General features: G+C 42.1%; 1 protein-coding gene across 5 annotated transcripts in view; it reads left to right on the top strand.

The window, feature by feature from the left end:
- The window catches only part of sorcs2 (sortilin-related VPS10 domain containing receptor 2), a 223,546-nt gene that overhangs the window by 100,890 nt on the left and 106,507 nt on the right, over positions 1 to 16,149 (top strand). The gene's annotated exons all lie outside the window — the stretch shown is intronic.

Genomic DNA, 16,149 nt, shown 5'->3' with positions numbered 1-16,149 from the left:
TCCTCCATGCATATTTCACAGCCTGGAGAGAGAGAGAGAGAGAGAGACATAGAGAGAAAGGGAGAGAGAGACAGCACCCAAGAGAGCTCAGCTTGCAACCGACGATGCCAAGCAGAGAGTCTATACTCTCAAAACAGAAGTGGTGTTTGATATAGAACCAGAAATAGTGCTGGGGAGAACCATTTCAGAAAGAAAGCTAAGGGTATATAACTCATACATCTCATTACAGTTACATAAAGGGACATCAAGCCTAACTGAAGATAGTTTAAATAACTTTAAATCTTTTTTTTTTTTTTTTTTTTCAAAGATAGAAAAACAGGTATGAAGAAAAAATCAATGAGCTGCTTCAGTGATGGATAATTTATTATGTCTGTGCAGAGCAGAGACCTGCAGTGTCTGTTTTCCCCACATTTTCCTTTCTAAGAACTTGAACAAGAGAAAGACGAAGAGATGCAGACAGCTATTAATGTGTCAGCTTGTTTAACTTATAGTTATTGTCACTTTGCCCATTTTATTAAATGATAATAATAATAAGGAGTCCAAATTATGAGCCGCCGTCCAATAGCAAGCGGAGGGTTACATTAATCCAGACTGTATTACTGCAAAAGACAAGAGAAGACTGATTTGGGTGGGGGGTTTATGTCTTTATGAGATAGCAGTTAGATTGTTGTTCATTGTCAGTGACTTAACTCCTCGATCATGTGGGCCTAAAGAGAGACCAAACTGAAATGAATTAACTTTGAGTCTTGAAATTCAATTTTCCTTCAAATGTGTCTGCTGATGTCACACCACGATGACTCAGCTTACTGTCTGATTGGGCCTGAAATGAACTGGAAAATGAGAGCATGTATACAACATAATGCCATTCAGTGTGCGTCTGTGCACCCTACAGTTTAGAATATGTTGTGCACTTGTTTAGCCGTGTTTTTCGGGCTGTGTACATGTATTGGAGTCCGATCATTTTCACTGGACGGGACGGGCAAAGAGGAACACAGGTCCATAACTGCACACAGCTGGAGGACAGAGAGAGAGAGTGGTTTTAGGGACGGGCATGTTGGTCTGTCATTTGGTTGGTCTTGGTCCAGACTGAACTATACCAACTACATGGATCGGCACAAAATTGTATACAGACTAGAATGAATTTGGTAATGATACCAAAGTCAAAAGGCCAAGAAGCTTACGCGGTCACTAAAACATAAAATCACCAACCCGATCTCATGGGAAGGCGTATAAATATAAATAGCGTCATGATTATACGCATTTTGGCCACGTCGTTTTCCATGAAATGCTACGGTAACGGCCACAGTTAGGTTTAGGCAACAAAACCACTTAGTTAAGTTTAGGAAAAACATCACAGTTGGACAAAATAACTTTGTAAACTAAGTAAAACAACACTTTGGGACATTAACACCAGTGTCCTGCTTGAAAGTCCTGTGTTTGTTGGACCTATCTACCTCCCTTCCCTCCCACCATAAACAGTCTTTCTCGCTTTTTATTCTACATCACTAGCTCTGAGTGTAGCATATTCACACGGATGTGTTTGTATTGCAGTCAGTACAGATTATACGGTGTACACATGATACGCCAAAAGCAACAAAGGCTTTGTTATTGCATGCGAGATGACTTACAAATCATCGTGTCATGTCATTCATACGCCATTTGGTGAGACTGGGCTGAAAATCACACGCCTACATGCAGAAACATAAAAAGACCTGTATACACCAATCAAAAAAGTCGAGGAAAGACATGGCAAAAGATAAAAACGAAAGGAAAACATTAACGGTGTGCAGAGAAAAGATGGACCAACAGTCAAGTGATGAAAAGAATGGAGTGAAAAATAAGAGAAAAGACTCAGACTGAGAAGTAGAAAGTCTTTCATTAGTGAGCATTGATTGATGTTTTACCCTCATGTCAGCCGGTTTAATACTACTCTGTGCCACTGTGGAGACAGAGAGGAAAGAACAAGGAGACAAGCGATGCAAGACAGAGGTAAAAGGAAGAAATTGGGGTTTGGACGAGCATGTGAGATGTTAATTGCACTTTAATAGAACAACATGTCAGAGTCTCACAGATAAGAGAGGGGAAAATTGTCTTGTCAACAACACACAGTTATGACAACCTGCACATGTAGAAGGCTATTAGGTGATACAGAATGCTTCATTTTCTACTTTTTGTGCAATGGAAACAGACTTAGAAATAAGGTGTTAACAAAGGGAACTGTATATACAAAATACACATATGGAAATGAGATTGATTGGATTATATTCACCAGCAGTATAAAACATTACATGTCCGTTATAAATTAAAAACGAAATACCACTAATTTGTGAGAGAAATATCTTTTATTCAGTGTGTATTTCAGTGAAGCCCAGGGCGGCAGAGAATCAGCAGCTCGTCCAGCTTGTTGGCCAGACGTTCGCCAGATGTATTGACAGGAGCGCAGTTCAAAATCCACGCTGTCGCAGTTTAACACGCGTCTGCTTTTTACCCAGGATCTAAAAATGAACTGATTTAATGTACTAAATGTCACATCTTCCAAGTCTAATCATTAGCAGCCACAGTCTATTAGTGCTGCACTCAACTGGACTTTCACCTCTTGTATTTCTATCAGAATGCTTCTTCGGACAAGTTGTAAACAACATGATCATAATCTATGCAGCAGAACCAGAGATATCGTCTTTTGTACGCCACACATTCTTCTTCCTTGTCATAAACTGGTGTCCAGGCTGAGCGGGGGGTGTCACTCTTTTGCCAGCTACACACAAACACACACACACATACACACACATACACACACCACAGCATGCCGACTATGTTTTCTAAATAGACTTGGCAATCCATTTCTCCATCATCAGTAACAATTTAGTGGTCACAGAGAGCTCTTCATAAAGTCTTATTGCTGCTTTATTTATGAGCTCGCCATCATCAGAACAATGAGCCTTTTCAATAACATGGCACAGATAACTACCGTAAAACAATGGCCATTATCACGTTAATGATGTTGTTAAGATATGAGCGCTGGGACCCCGGTAGGAGCTTATGAGCTGAAGTTGTGGGCCTAATCGAGTCGGGTAAGAGTTTTCCGTTTGGCTTGGTTTATGACTTTTTATTAGCTGTTCGTGCAATAAAGGAGGGGTAATCACCTTTTCTAACACTTGAAGATACATTAAGTTGGTGTAATGAGGTGAATGGAGGCCATAGTGAGAAATGAAACCAAAAAGTTGACTGATACAACTGCGATCTCGTCGAACTACAGGAAACTTTCAGGGTTACTAGGTTGGCTTATTGTCATTCTACAACACAGGGTTGCACAACAAAATCCGAGTTGTAGTCCCAAGATGGGTACCAATGATGTTCTGGGCGGTTTTAATCACCCGCTGCAGAGCCCTCCTGTCCTTGGCCGTGCATATCCCGGTTGGTAATGTTTCCAGTCAGAATGCTTTATATTGCTACTCTGTAAAAGATAACAAGAACTCGGCATGGGAAGTTTTGCACTTCTACTTTTCCTTGAGCTTTTTTAACCAAGATGGAGATGTTTGATTCCCATTCCCGTTGAGCAGTCGGTTGTTCTCTGAGCGCCACTCTGCAAGATTGTTGATTTCCACTCAATTACGAAGTCTCATTGTTTGTAATCCGGCCGATGAAGGTGGTGTTGTCCGCAAACTTCACAACAGAGTTTGCTCATCTGGAAACGTGGCTCCACGGGGGCACTCCTGATTTTGTAGCCTGTGATATTCTGGATCGCCTGCCACGTAGAGTATCTTTATACTCCCAAGCTGACTGACACCACGGGGCGATGACTGGGGCGCCACCATCCAAGGAGCTGTCGCTGAGAGCATCCCACGAGTCCGCCCGTGTGCGCGTCTGTTTGGGAGTATAACTGAGTTAGATAGTTAGTCATTTAGTTCGCAAGTTGGAAGAAAAATGTCTCTAGCATTTGCTTTGGAGATAAGCTTTACTTTGTGATTGTAGTTTTGGTATGCTAATGTTAAGCAAGTTACGTAAACAAAGATCTTTTTTCTTTTAAAGGCTTACATTTGTCATGTTTGTTAGGCTATATAATTGTTCATTAGAGTGTAAATCCCTTTAATAAACCAGCTTGACTTGGTGGAACGTTTCATTTCCACTTTAAAAATTCTGGAAATTCTGGATCAAAAACCAGTTTGTTAAAGGAAAAAAAAGTCCTTTCCTGTGCCAGATGTCTTAACCAGGCAAAGTAGCAACCTTCCACCTGATTTTGACACGTACGACAGGCTTTAAAACAGCCCATATACAGTTGGGAGGTTTCAGTGTTTTAGTATAGAAGCAAGGTCAGGCCCCAAATCTGAAGTCCTTTGGAGCTGCAAGCCCTTGTCTCCATGCCAGCGGACAATTGCTGGGCATCTCACCGTGAAAGTGCTTCAGGGGGAAAAGCATCATTACGTAATTCGAGCCAACGGTGCCAGAGAGGTGGCATTTGGTGAGGGGAGCATGTCCAAGAGAGCTGATCCACTAATTTGGCCAGGGGAGAACAGGGACATGTCCTATACAGGAAAAGAGCCAGCAGCTGGTGGAAGCTGGGTCCAGGGCACCAGGAGTGGAGGACGGAGATGAAGCTTGCATGGGGTCCTCTACCCATGATCACTTGGAGCTATACTGGCCCCTCCAGCTGGCTGCCGAAATAGCTGATAGGAGACCAATTTCACATTTGGCCAAGGAGGAAGCGAAAGAGAGCAATCAATGGAAGCAAATGTTGGGTGTTAGTATTGTTGTAGAGCTTTGTGAGGGCTGTCAGAGTGCTGAAACGATCAGCGGGATGCTCAGTGGAGTGTTAAATCTCATCATACTTCATTAAAATAAGTGTTGTACTCAGATTTTTTGAAAATTCTGATATGCTGTATATCGTTAATAGGTTTTAGTCTACATTAAGCGTAAGCCTTTATACAAATTTTAAGAAAACTTGACAGAGATATTCACCTGAGACATTCTGGTGTAAAGAAAGCTATTTAGTTTTTGAATTATATTCATGTATTCATATATCCTTTTAGCTTATGTAAGGCGTCTTTTGAGTATTGAATATTAGTTGAATACTGTATATACTCATAGCAGAGTATCTGCATCTCAGAGACGTTTTACCCTTCATATACCTTGTGAAACTTGGGGATTCTGCAGGAATAAGGATGGATAGATGGGACATTGAATAATACAGTGAGAAGCTGAAAATCCACAGCATTGGCATAGAGAGAGAAAGAATTATTGAGTGAGAAACTAAAAAGCTCAGGGAGGTGTGAGTGTGGAGGAGGGACTGGCCTGGTGTACGGCTTTGATAGCGGCAGGAGAAGGGCAGCATGGTCAAAGCACTTCTTCTCCTCCTCTAGGCACACTTGTCACTCTCCTTGACACACACACACACACAGTACTGTTGGATTTCAGTGTTGCCCGAGGTGAGAAGGTGAAAGGAACTAGGCCAGGCTCAGTCACCACTGGCTATTTCAATAAAAAAAAAATGCAACATATGGCCTTACTTGCCAGCATTCCCCCACCCTACTCAAACTACACACACACACACTGGTTGTGAGATCTGGGCAGAAAGCCTGGAGACGGTGGCTGACCGGAGGCTGACATGAGCCAAACTCTGACTACGCACAGTCTCCATTTCCCAGGAGGCCTAGCTGTTGCTGCTCTACCCTAGACCGCCACCCCCTTGAGCAAACACCCTCCCTGTTTCTGTAAATGTCTGTCCGTCGCTGTCACCATTACTTCAAACTGCAAAAAGCAACAACAACACCATCAGCATCACTCAGGCCAGGCGTCCCGCATGAAATAGCCTATATTCTTTTAAATGCCACCACCTGTGTAAATACAGAGTGGGAAATCAAAATTGTATCTGACAGGAGATTTAATTATTTTACTGCTGGGACATAGGTTTTTCTCTTTGCCCAGAGAGTCTAAGCGACTTGTGATTGCTGCCGCTTGCGTTCATTCACTTCACCCAAAACCACACAACTCCAACTCACACAACCGGAGAATGTGGAAAGCCCACCAGGGAGGAAAAAAAGGCCTTTACCTTATATGAAATGACTAGATGACTTAACAAGATTTGGGATTGAAGGGAGGGAGCTTTTGCTTCGCTTAATCTAGCTGGAGCTTCTTAGCAGCTTTTCTCATTGGCACACAAGGGGGAACGAGCTTTTAATGGTGTTTTAATTAAAGCTGCATTTGGCTCGGCTTACGCCGCGAGGCGGCTTCTTCATCCTCCCTCTGTAACTTCCCTCTCTGTTTTCATACTCGTTCCTCATGCCCTGCAAAAAATATCCATCTCAATAACTTTTTTTTTTTTTTTTTTGCTGCCACAAAGCAGATAGATGTGCTATTTTAGTTGTGCATAAATACATTGTTTAGTTCTTGGTCCTTTTTCATTATTCCTTAGCTTCAAATCAACCCCAAAGGTGGGTTGAATGGTGTAGCTGGGGTTGTGATTGACTTCTTGTGAAGTATACCTGGTGTGCATATAGACTGTATAAGATGGAGGACATAACAGCTCCCCAATAATGAAGCCGACATTATGATCGCTCCCTGGTGGCTGGCCATAAAACCCGCCCCCTTCATGTTTCCAGATATGAGCCAAACAAAAAAATCAAAGTAAACGTCAATTGGATTTTTTCCAAAGATGGTTTCTGTCTGGTTTCAGTGTTTTTTGATAAGTTTGGTTTTTGATACTATAAAATGGGTGATGTGACTTCATGATTGACAGCTGAAGACTTAGTGTCATGTGTGTTCATATTTCAGCAGATGACGTTTCTGACAAGCTGAAGCTGCTGGCCTTGTTTAACTGGACAGTGACGTTACCCTGTTTAACTGAGTTGCAGTAATGACGGTTACGATATTGTGAGCGTAGGTCTATAAGCACAGGCAGAGCCCTCCGCCTGTGCCTCTCAGAGCCCATGCATTCAGTCACTGAACTTTGCATACACATAGACGGCCAATCAGGATGTGCCTACGAATGTGTGCGGACCCCACAGTATTTAAGGCAGCCTCCACCACTATCATCATATTGTAACCTTCGTTGTAACTCGCACAGTCTCCGCCATCTACTGGACTCTATGGGCACAGTGGGTGGAGCCCGATTCACGCCCTGCCACGCCCCAACATTGACCCAACTACACTGATCCTGAGCAGCTAAAGATTAGTCACTGCAGCCCACCTACACTCTCTAACGAGGGAGGGATGAGACGGAGTGGCAGAAAGGTGTGAAGCAGCTTTCTTGGCCATAGCAGAATGTCAGTTTGTTGGGGACGGCAGACACAACTTGTTTCTGTAACAGCTCCTGCATCTCTGCTAAGAGGTAATCCATCTCCATCTGGAAGGATAGATTCACCTCTTTAACGCCCCAAAACAGAGGAGGACCGCCGTAGAACTGGATTCTGACATATCTCTCAGCATTGTACTCACTCCGTCTTTTCCGTCTACTTTATTCTCCCTCCCTGCCTGTCCTTTTGGTTTGGAGTATTTCTGTTGCTCTCTCTGATGTCGTACGCAGGGCATAGATAGAGCTCAGACACTCAGAGACATCAAGGTTAATGCTTCTCCCTTCTCAGTATCCTTAATGCCTCAGAGAGGGGGGGAAAGAGGCAGACTAAATGCGGAGGACAGCTTGTTCAAGTGGATGGAGGCTGATGGGGTTTGCTGCTGAAAGAGGCCGAGGAGGTAGGAGCGTAGGGCGGAAGCATGAATAGATTGATTGTCGTCCGCCATGGAGATTTGACTTAGAAGAAACTCATGATTTTCATTGAAAGCACTCATCTGCATGGCCGAGGTGATCTGAAGCGCATTATTGTGCCCCCCGTATCATTTCGATTTCCATCTCCGAACAAGAAGCCTTACAGGGAAACAAAAAGCCCCAAAACCCCAGACAATCAGGGAGAGATTGCATAATGCTCATTTGGCGGCCGGCTGGGACATTTGGCTCTGATTTGGCTCCTCTTTAACCCTCGGAAAAAGAAAAATCAGCAAGGATTTGGGCTAATCCTCTTAGCCTGATGCTTTCTCTCCTCCTGCCGACTGGAAGACGAATGTGAGCTCAGGCATTCGGACGCTCCGACTGAGCCAAGCTCAGCTTCCTCTCAGCATATTTTATTTGTGAAATGGATAGTGATGGCTTCCTGGTGACTTGTTGGCCGAGGGGGCTTTTCCCATTGGCCTGCTGGGTTAGAGATCCTGCCCAAGGTGCGAGCCAAGACAGCCAAGGACATAGAGTGTGATCATAAACTACCCTGTTATTCCTTGATGCCTCCTGTTCCATCCATTACTCTCGCTGTGACACATTTCCCTTCTTGTCTACGTTTGTTTTATTATGTTATTGATATGACTTTTAGAGTAAGGAGCTCAGACATCCAGAAGGAGCTCAGAGTAGAGACGCTGCTCCTTCGCGTCGAAAAAGGAGTCAGTTGAGGTGGTTTGGGCATCTGATCAGTATCCTCCTGGGTGCCTAGGAGGTTTTCTGGGCAAGTCCAATTGGTAGAAGACCCCGGGATAGACCCGGAGGGATTATATATCTCATCTGGCTTGGGAACGCCTCGGGATCCCCCAGAAGGAGCTGGAAGCTGTTGCTGGGCAGAGGGACGTCTGGACTACCTTGCTTAGCCTGCTACTGTGCCCTAGTCCTGGATAATCAGCAGAAAATGGATGGATGGATGGTATGACTTTTAACAAAAGAGTCCAAAGCTGTACACAAAAAAGGTAATTTTGAGATTATTGAAACTTTATTAAGAGCAAGAATATCATGGTTTCATAATGGTTCACTCTTCCTTCTCTCTGTCCATTTTCCTTCCCCTCTCTCTCTCTCTTTTAATGTGCTTTTCCCTCGGTCCCCTCCATCTGTCTCCGTGAGATAACTCATTTCATAGATCAAGATGTGGTCTTTTCAATATAGTTGCTTTTTTACCATAACTCCCACTCATGCACAGACGCTACAGTTAATGCAAGACTGTGAAAAGTGATAGAAGACATAAAGAGATAGAGCAATACAGAGAGGCAAGGAGAGGGAACCAGGTAGAAAGTTGAGATTAAGCGTTATTCAAGCGTTATTCTTCACACATTTCCACAGTTTGAGGTGCCAGAGCCAAAACGAAATGATCTCGCTCTTGCCCAAATGACACAACAAGAAAGATAATTTCGACAAATGTTGTCTCTCTGCGTATTTTCTATCGCCGCCCCCCGGCTCTTTTCCTCTGCATTAATGGAGCTCTGGCACACTCTGGCAGCTTGTTGTCCTCTCTTTAACATGCTCAAAGTCCTTTTAAGCTGGTTCCATGTGATCTGACAGGTTTTTTCTGTTGGTCCTGTTTTTACACTGATACATATTATGCCGGACGCTGACACTGGACTCTGGAGGGACAGTAACTTGGCATGTAGTCTGGGCAATCATATTTAATTGTAGTAATTGTAATCGGTGTTAGTATACCCACTGCTTACATTCTTATGCAAATTCCCCAATTAAGGGATGATTAAAGTACAATAGTGACACCTCACAAACCATTTATTATCATTACAGTAAAATGATATAATCTCAGTTTTAGAGTACATTAACCCTTGACCTCTATTTTAGGTTATCGAATGTGTCAAATCAAAAATTCTGTGTGAGTGTGCGCTGAGTGAAGCAGTCGTCTACCGCCACGTTACATCTGCAGTCTATAAATCCTTCAACACTACATCTTGGCCTATAAATCTTTGCTATCTTAATATTCTCTGAAAGGTTGCTTTCTGTACACAGACTGGAATACTTTCTATTGAGAGCCGGACCTTGATAATGTCAAAGAAGTTACCACATTTTTTAATTAAATTCTGTGTTGACACTGTGATGTCCTTACATCACAAAGGAGGTGAAGGAGTGCATTGACAGAAAAAAGCAGGCATTTAAGCCCAACAGCTACACGGGGTCGAATCAATATAATCAAGGAGTTAGAAGCCTTCATGTGATTCAGATTATAAGAATGGTAACCTAAGAATTGTGCTAGAAAAACGTCTTGAATAGAAAGTACTCATCCTCTCTAGGGAGCACACACGGACTCTATAAATGTTAGAAATTATACTATTTCTTCTGCACAAGTGGGACTTTTGGCTTTTTTTTGTGGTGCAAAAACTAAAGGTCACCAAACACTAATCATGGCATCTGGCCCACGCAGTTTCAGAGATAGCTACCTCTGGAACAGTGTTGGAAAGAGGGACGAAATGGACTTGCATTTATATACACTGTAAAAAAAAAAAAAAAGTGTTAAATAACGAAAATTTTCCAGCAGCAGGGGCGCCAGAAAATGTCTGTTAAAAAACGGACAAAATACTGTCCGTTAATTAACATAAATAAATTGTAAAAAAACAAAACAGTAATTATCTTTTTATAATTAGCCTTTATTAATGTAATTTTACAAGAAATATTTTACTTTTAACATATATTTATTGTTGTACTGTCATACACCGTAAATCTAAGACCATTTACATATAAATCACAAATGAAACATGTCATTTTACGTTGCAAAAGCCCAAATTTACATTAACTCTCAGAAATTTTGCAAAAAAAATCTGTATTTTTGCAAGAAATATTTTTAGAATTCCATGAAATCCTTTTCTTCTATTATAAATTAATTATTAAAGTAGAGTCATAAACCTCTAAAAAAACAGAATAATTATCTTTAAAAATTATCAAGAAAAGCTTAAATACAGATAATTACGATTGTGATTACAAAAAAATACTGTAAATCTAAGACCATTTACATATAAATCACAAATGAAACATGTCATTTTTACATTTTTTCCTGTCATTTTGAAAAACAGACAAAAAAAAGTAAAATTTTACAGTTTTTTTTACAGTGTAGCGCTTTTCTAGTTTTCCGACCCCTCAAAGCACTTTACACTACATGTCAGCATTCATCCATTCACACACACACATTCATACACTGATGGCTGCCATGCAAGGTGCCAACTTTGCCCATCAGGATCTAATTAAATACTTATTCACACACCGATGGCGCAGCTTTCGGGAGCAATGTGAGGTTAAGTGTCTTGCTCAAGGACACTTCGACATGTGACCGGAGAAGCCGGAGATCGATCCGCCGACCTTCCGATTGGTGGACGACCCTGCTCTACCTTCTGCGTCACAGCTGCCCCCGCACATGTCATTTCCTAAAACACTCTACAACCTACATTATGCACCTCTCAACCCCCGCCCCTTCGTTCACCCTCTCCATGTCTGGATACGTGCCAGCATGCCAGGCCGGTCTCCTGACATCCTGCCAATCCTGCATCGCTATATCGTCCCCAGAGCCAGTGTTCACCTCTCAACGACCCCCACTCCCACCCCACAACACACTTCTAACCAGAACCTAATCTAATCAGACACCCCGGGCATGTCGGCCCACAGCTCTCTCTCCCTTCTTGCACTCAGCGCAGACCCATCCAACCTCCCCTCATGGGTGGTGTCTGTTAGCCTGCGCTGTGAAAGGCTTATTTCAAGGCTACAAAAAGCCTCTTCAGCCTCTAACTAAGAGAGGCAGAGCAATGGAGAGGGCACTCAGACAGAGAGAGAGACACTCTCTATGTGTGTTTGTTCATGTGTTTCTATACCTACCTAAGGCTATAGGACAACGAGGGAAATATTGAACATTTGTAAAACACAAGCTCGATTGATACGAGCATGTGTAACTCAGTAGGGCGGGCTTTGTTAGGATGTGGGCATCCGTCCAGCCATTTAGTGTGTGTGTGTCTTTGGACATGACAGGACAGTACCGAGTAGCTGTGGGAGAGCTGAGGTCAGGGTGTGTTGGAGTTATCTTTGAAATCTAGTGGACAGTCCACGGGGAGCTGTGTGAGGCAGCTGAAGCCGAGTTCAGGGACAGAGTGAGACTGACAGTACAGCCACTGGTGTGAAATCCAAACCCTGCCATCAGTCAGATAAAGAAGTCAGTGTGAGCTTTCTGATCTACTGTAAAAGAGAACAGCTACATGAATTCTCCTCATCTATGTGTTTTTTTTGTTTTTGTTGCGGCTGTACAACCCAATTCTCCCCCCCCCCCCAGGGATCATTAAAGATTTATTGTCATTTTATCTTCTGCTGGCGGATATAGTTTGACGAGCAGCAGCGCTATTTAGCCTCTGTCTGATTTTTCTTTTTTACAGCTCCCAGGATGGATGCATCTTCTCCTATCAGGTGATGTCACTTTTGATTTTGCGCCAACAACTCTCTTATCTTATTACTTCACGCAGCAAAAAAAGCTTTGCCGTTGGCAAATTCAGGCATTATAATTCCTACTCATCCAATGAGGAGGCGAGTGTCTTTTTTAAATGCAATTACACAAATGAGATGACCACCTGAACGGCGGCAGCACATTTAGCCAAGGACGAGCAGACGTGGGCACATTTGAATCCAATCGTGCTTTCTGTGAGCATTTTACCCCCACAACAATGAGCAAGCGAGGCGATAAAAGAGCGCTGGCTCGCCCACCTTGGAAGGCTCTCTGTGTAATTGGAGCCAAGATGGTGTCGGCAGGTTGTCGAGTCAGAATGGAGGCAGCGGTGTAAAATCTCAGCACCACGGACAGCTCCGCGATAAGACTTAACTGGTGGTCGGGGAAGGGAGGAAAAAAGGCGATGCTCAGTCCGGGTGGAGTTGAAACATTTTCCTTCTCATGTTGAAAAAGAGGAATTTCACACATACTGTACTATTCTCATTGTTCCAGGATCTAAACTCAAACATATACAGTATAATTGCATTACTGTTTGTGTCTACCTACCTGCTGCAGATGGAAATTAGTTCTAGTAGCCAAATCTGGTACAATACATGTCTTCTCTTTGTCTGTTGGGATGTGAACTCTGGTCGCTGGAGTCAAAGTCCCGCACTTCATACATACATACACCCTGATCTGATGACCCCAATTCGTTAGAGACAGGGTAAAATACGACCTGGCACAATGTTTTGAGTTTCAAGCAGAATAAATTAAACACAGCTTAATCAATCAATCTTATAATATAATATAATATATATAAAATATATGCTAAAATAATTGACTACATAATAGGGTCACAAGTTCATGTACAAATGCAGGATCCGGAAATTGTAGTTTAGAGGTGCGATTTGTTTTGTAATTAATTATTTAATTAACGTTCAATTATTTGGGCTCCATCACCACCACAGTATATTGTTTTCTCATAATCTAAAAATAGTATGAGAAATCATTGTTGAAGCAAAAAGCTATTTACAGCTGAACACGCAGGCGAGAATTTTAAAGAGGTAGTAGAAACTAGATGCAGGACATAACCCATTTCTACCAGCGCAGAGTCATTTTACACCTAAATTGGTTTTTCACTTGTACGTACAAGTCTGGCAAACCTGTAGTATTGTGGTGATATTGTTTTATCTGATCATGTCCGAGGGAATGTGTTCATTCAGTATAAAACATCTGTGTAGGATATACTCTTGTCTTTCCTAAACCTTCCCTTCTCTAACCACAATAAAGGAAATTGAAGCGACTGTCAACATTACTACAACATACAACATTATTAATCATACATTCAGATGTTTACCTACAGGTAGGCAGCTGTTTTTGTTACACCCTCACATCTGTTCTTTTCCGTGACACCCATAAACAGCAGTTCTATAACCATTATTATAAGCTGCAGTGATTTGGCAGCAGGTGCTTATTTAATTATTATTATTATTTTTATTTTTTTGTATTCCTGACAAGCAATCACTAGGAATTAGAATTATGGCTTTCCCTTTTCAGCAGAGGTTGGGCGGACTTGTCACAGGAGACTGCAGTTTGCATCCTGTCTCCAACCGGCAGTCAACGTTAGTTTCATTTAACCATGACCAAAATCTGTTCATAACCTTGCCTTACCAAAACCATAACCATAGAGGTGGCAGATCAGAAAGCGCTGGTATAAATCATTCTTGTAGTTGTCAAATGTACGTTTTTGGAGGGCACATATTCCTTCTAATGATGAAACTTGACCTGTGAGTTATGTGAGAACGGAGGAGCGAGGAGACATGAAATAAAATAAATGAGATGACTCTTGACTGATTCCTTACTGGGAATCTAAAAAAAATGAAGGTTGTTAATGAAAAAAATCCATTGTACCAGAAATACCTCCCCACATGCTGGGCTTTTTTCTTTTAAAATAAAAATCAGTGTCACTGAGTAGAATGAGGAAAGTCTTGCGTTAGAGCCTTATATGTCAAAATAAAGTAAATGATGTAGCCTAAGACTTGCCTCCCACACAACAGTGCCTTGACATGTGGATAAGCCCGGCCTCACCAATCTCCCCGCACTACAATGCCTTTCTTTCGCACCATTTTCCACCCATATATGAGATGCCTTTTTTTCCCGCTGTAAGGCTCCTGCCACCACCAAGCGCCCCTGCTAGCTTTGGGTCAAATCCTTCCAGCACCATTTTAATGGTGTCTCTTCTTCCTTCATGCTCAGTAGAGATATTAATAGTAGAGGTGAGTGGATTGCACACTCAGAAAACCACACAACCTGCTCTCACCGGGGTACAATAAAGATTACCCCCTGAGCTAGGATTGCTTTATAGGCCTGTAAACACAATCATTGCAGTGTGGCATGTCGACATTTAAGAGCCATCTGAGTTGCATTTTATTTATTAAGTGGTGGATGTCCTTCATGGTGATGCATGTTAGCTTTTATTGCTTCACATGGTTGTACTTCAGCAAACTCCATGGGTTGGATATTTATGCAAACTTGACATGAACCCAATTAAATCACAACACTGACATTTCAGTATAGTGTTGATATAATATATGTTAATATGACACATTACATTAAAACAGATATGTATGTGATTTTCTACCAGTTAGGGTTAAGAGATCCTAACAACTGTAAGGTCCTACCACCACTGAATGTACCACACGTCTATAACTCTTAGACTTATCGACAGGCAAACTCACAGCAATCAGTAGGGAATGATTAGTCTTGGGGGTCTTGTCAGAATCGGTTACCGTGACAGATTGGTTTGTCTTTGGGTTGCTTGACGTTGGTACGGGACCCTCCTCCCATGAGACCTCACCTCTGATGCCCAGGCACATGTGGGCGTCTGACGGTCCTGTCAGGCTTCTCCTTTTAGGGTCAAAGGTCAAAGTGCTGAGATCAAAAAAGAAAGGTGGAAATGGGGAGTGGGGGAAAACGTTTGAGAGACAACACATGTTCTCTAAATCCATAAAAAAAGAAATCCTCCTATTGGTGAATTTCTTCCGTAAAGCACAGCTCAGTATCCGACTAATCAGTGAAGGGTCTCGGGTCATAAATTCAAGATACCCCCTCAGCAAATCTAAAGCACATTTTTCCCGTCCTTCATGTTATTGTCTTTATATTAGCTCTTGGTCGTTGCCAGCGAAGCAGCAGTGTTGACCTTTATGTGGAGTGTGAGATGCCCCACGGCAGTAGGGGAGCATGTTTCGCAGCATTAAGCTACAGTTAGAAAGTAGCCTGTCTGTCTTTGAAGTCAGGACCCTCGGAGGGATATCAGAGTCAAACCAGTTTGGTTTAATTAAACTCTGTTGTTGTGTGTGTTAGGAAAACTATCGATCCCTCCTCTAGTTAAAGAATCATGTTTGAACTCCTTCCTTTCATGTCTCTTACATGCAACTGCATGGCAGTCTTATACTTAAATTATCTTGAAACATTTTATTTCTTGGTTGCAACTAATGATTATTTTCACTACAAAATAATCTTTCAATTATCTTTTATAAATGAATGACTTAATTGTCCATAAAATGGCATCAAATTGTGTAAAATTGACATCACAATTACTCAGGGCGAAGGATAATCTTCAAATCGGTTGTTTTGTCAGACCAGCAGTCGATAGTTTACAACAATATAAATCACAGAAAAGCAGCAAATGCTCATTTTAGAGAAACTTGTAACAGCAAATGTTTGGCATTTTTTGCTTTATAAATAACTTCAATGATTCATCACTTAATAAGTCATCATTTTAGCACCAGATGATAAAACGCAGCACTTAGTGTTTAATGCCTACAGCCATGCCAGCAGCTCTGAGAGAGAGACCGGCTTCAGCTTTGAGCTAAATGCTTACGTTATCATGCTGACATGCTGATGTTTAGCAGGTGTGATGTTTACTGCGTTCAACATCTTAGCTTAGCAT

This window comes from Sebastes fasciatus, chromosome 22 (genome assembly GCF_043250625.1).
Source record: "Sebastes fasciatus isolate fSebFas1 chromosome 22, fSebFas1.pri, whole genome shotgun sequence".
Taxonomy (NCBI): Eukaryota; Metazoa; Chordata; class Actinopteri; order Perciformes; family Sebastidae; genus Sebastes; species Sebastes fasciatus.
This window is presented reverse-complemented; position numbering and strand designations above follow the sequence as displayed.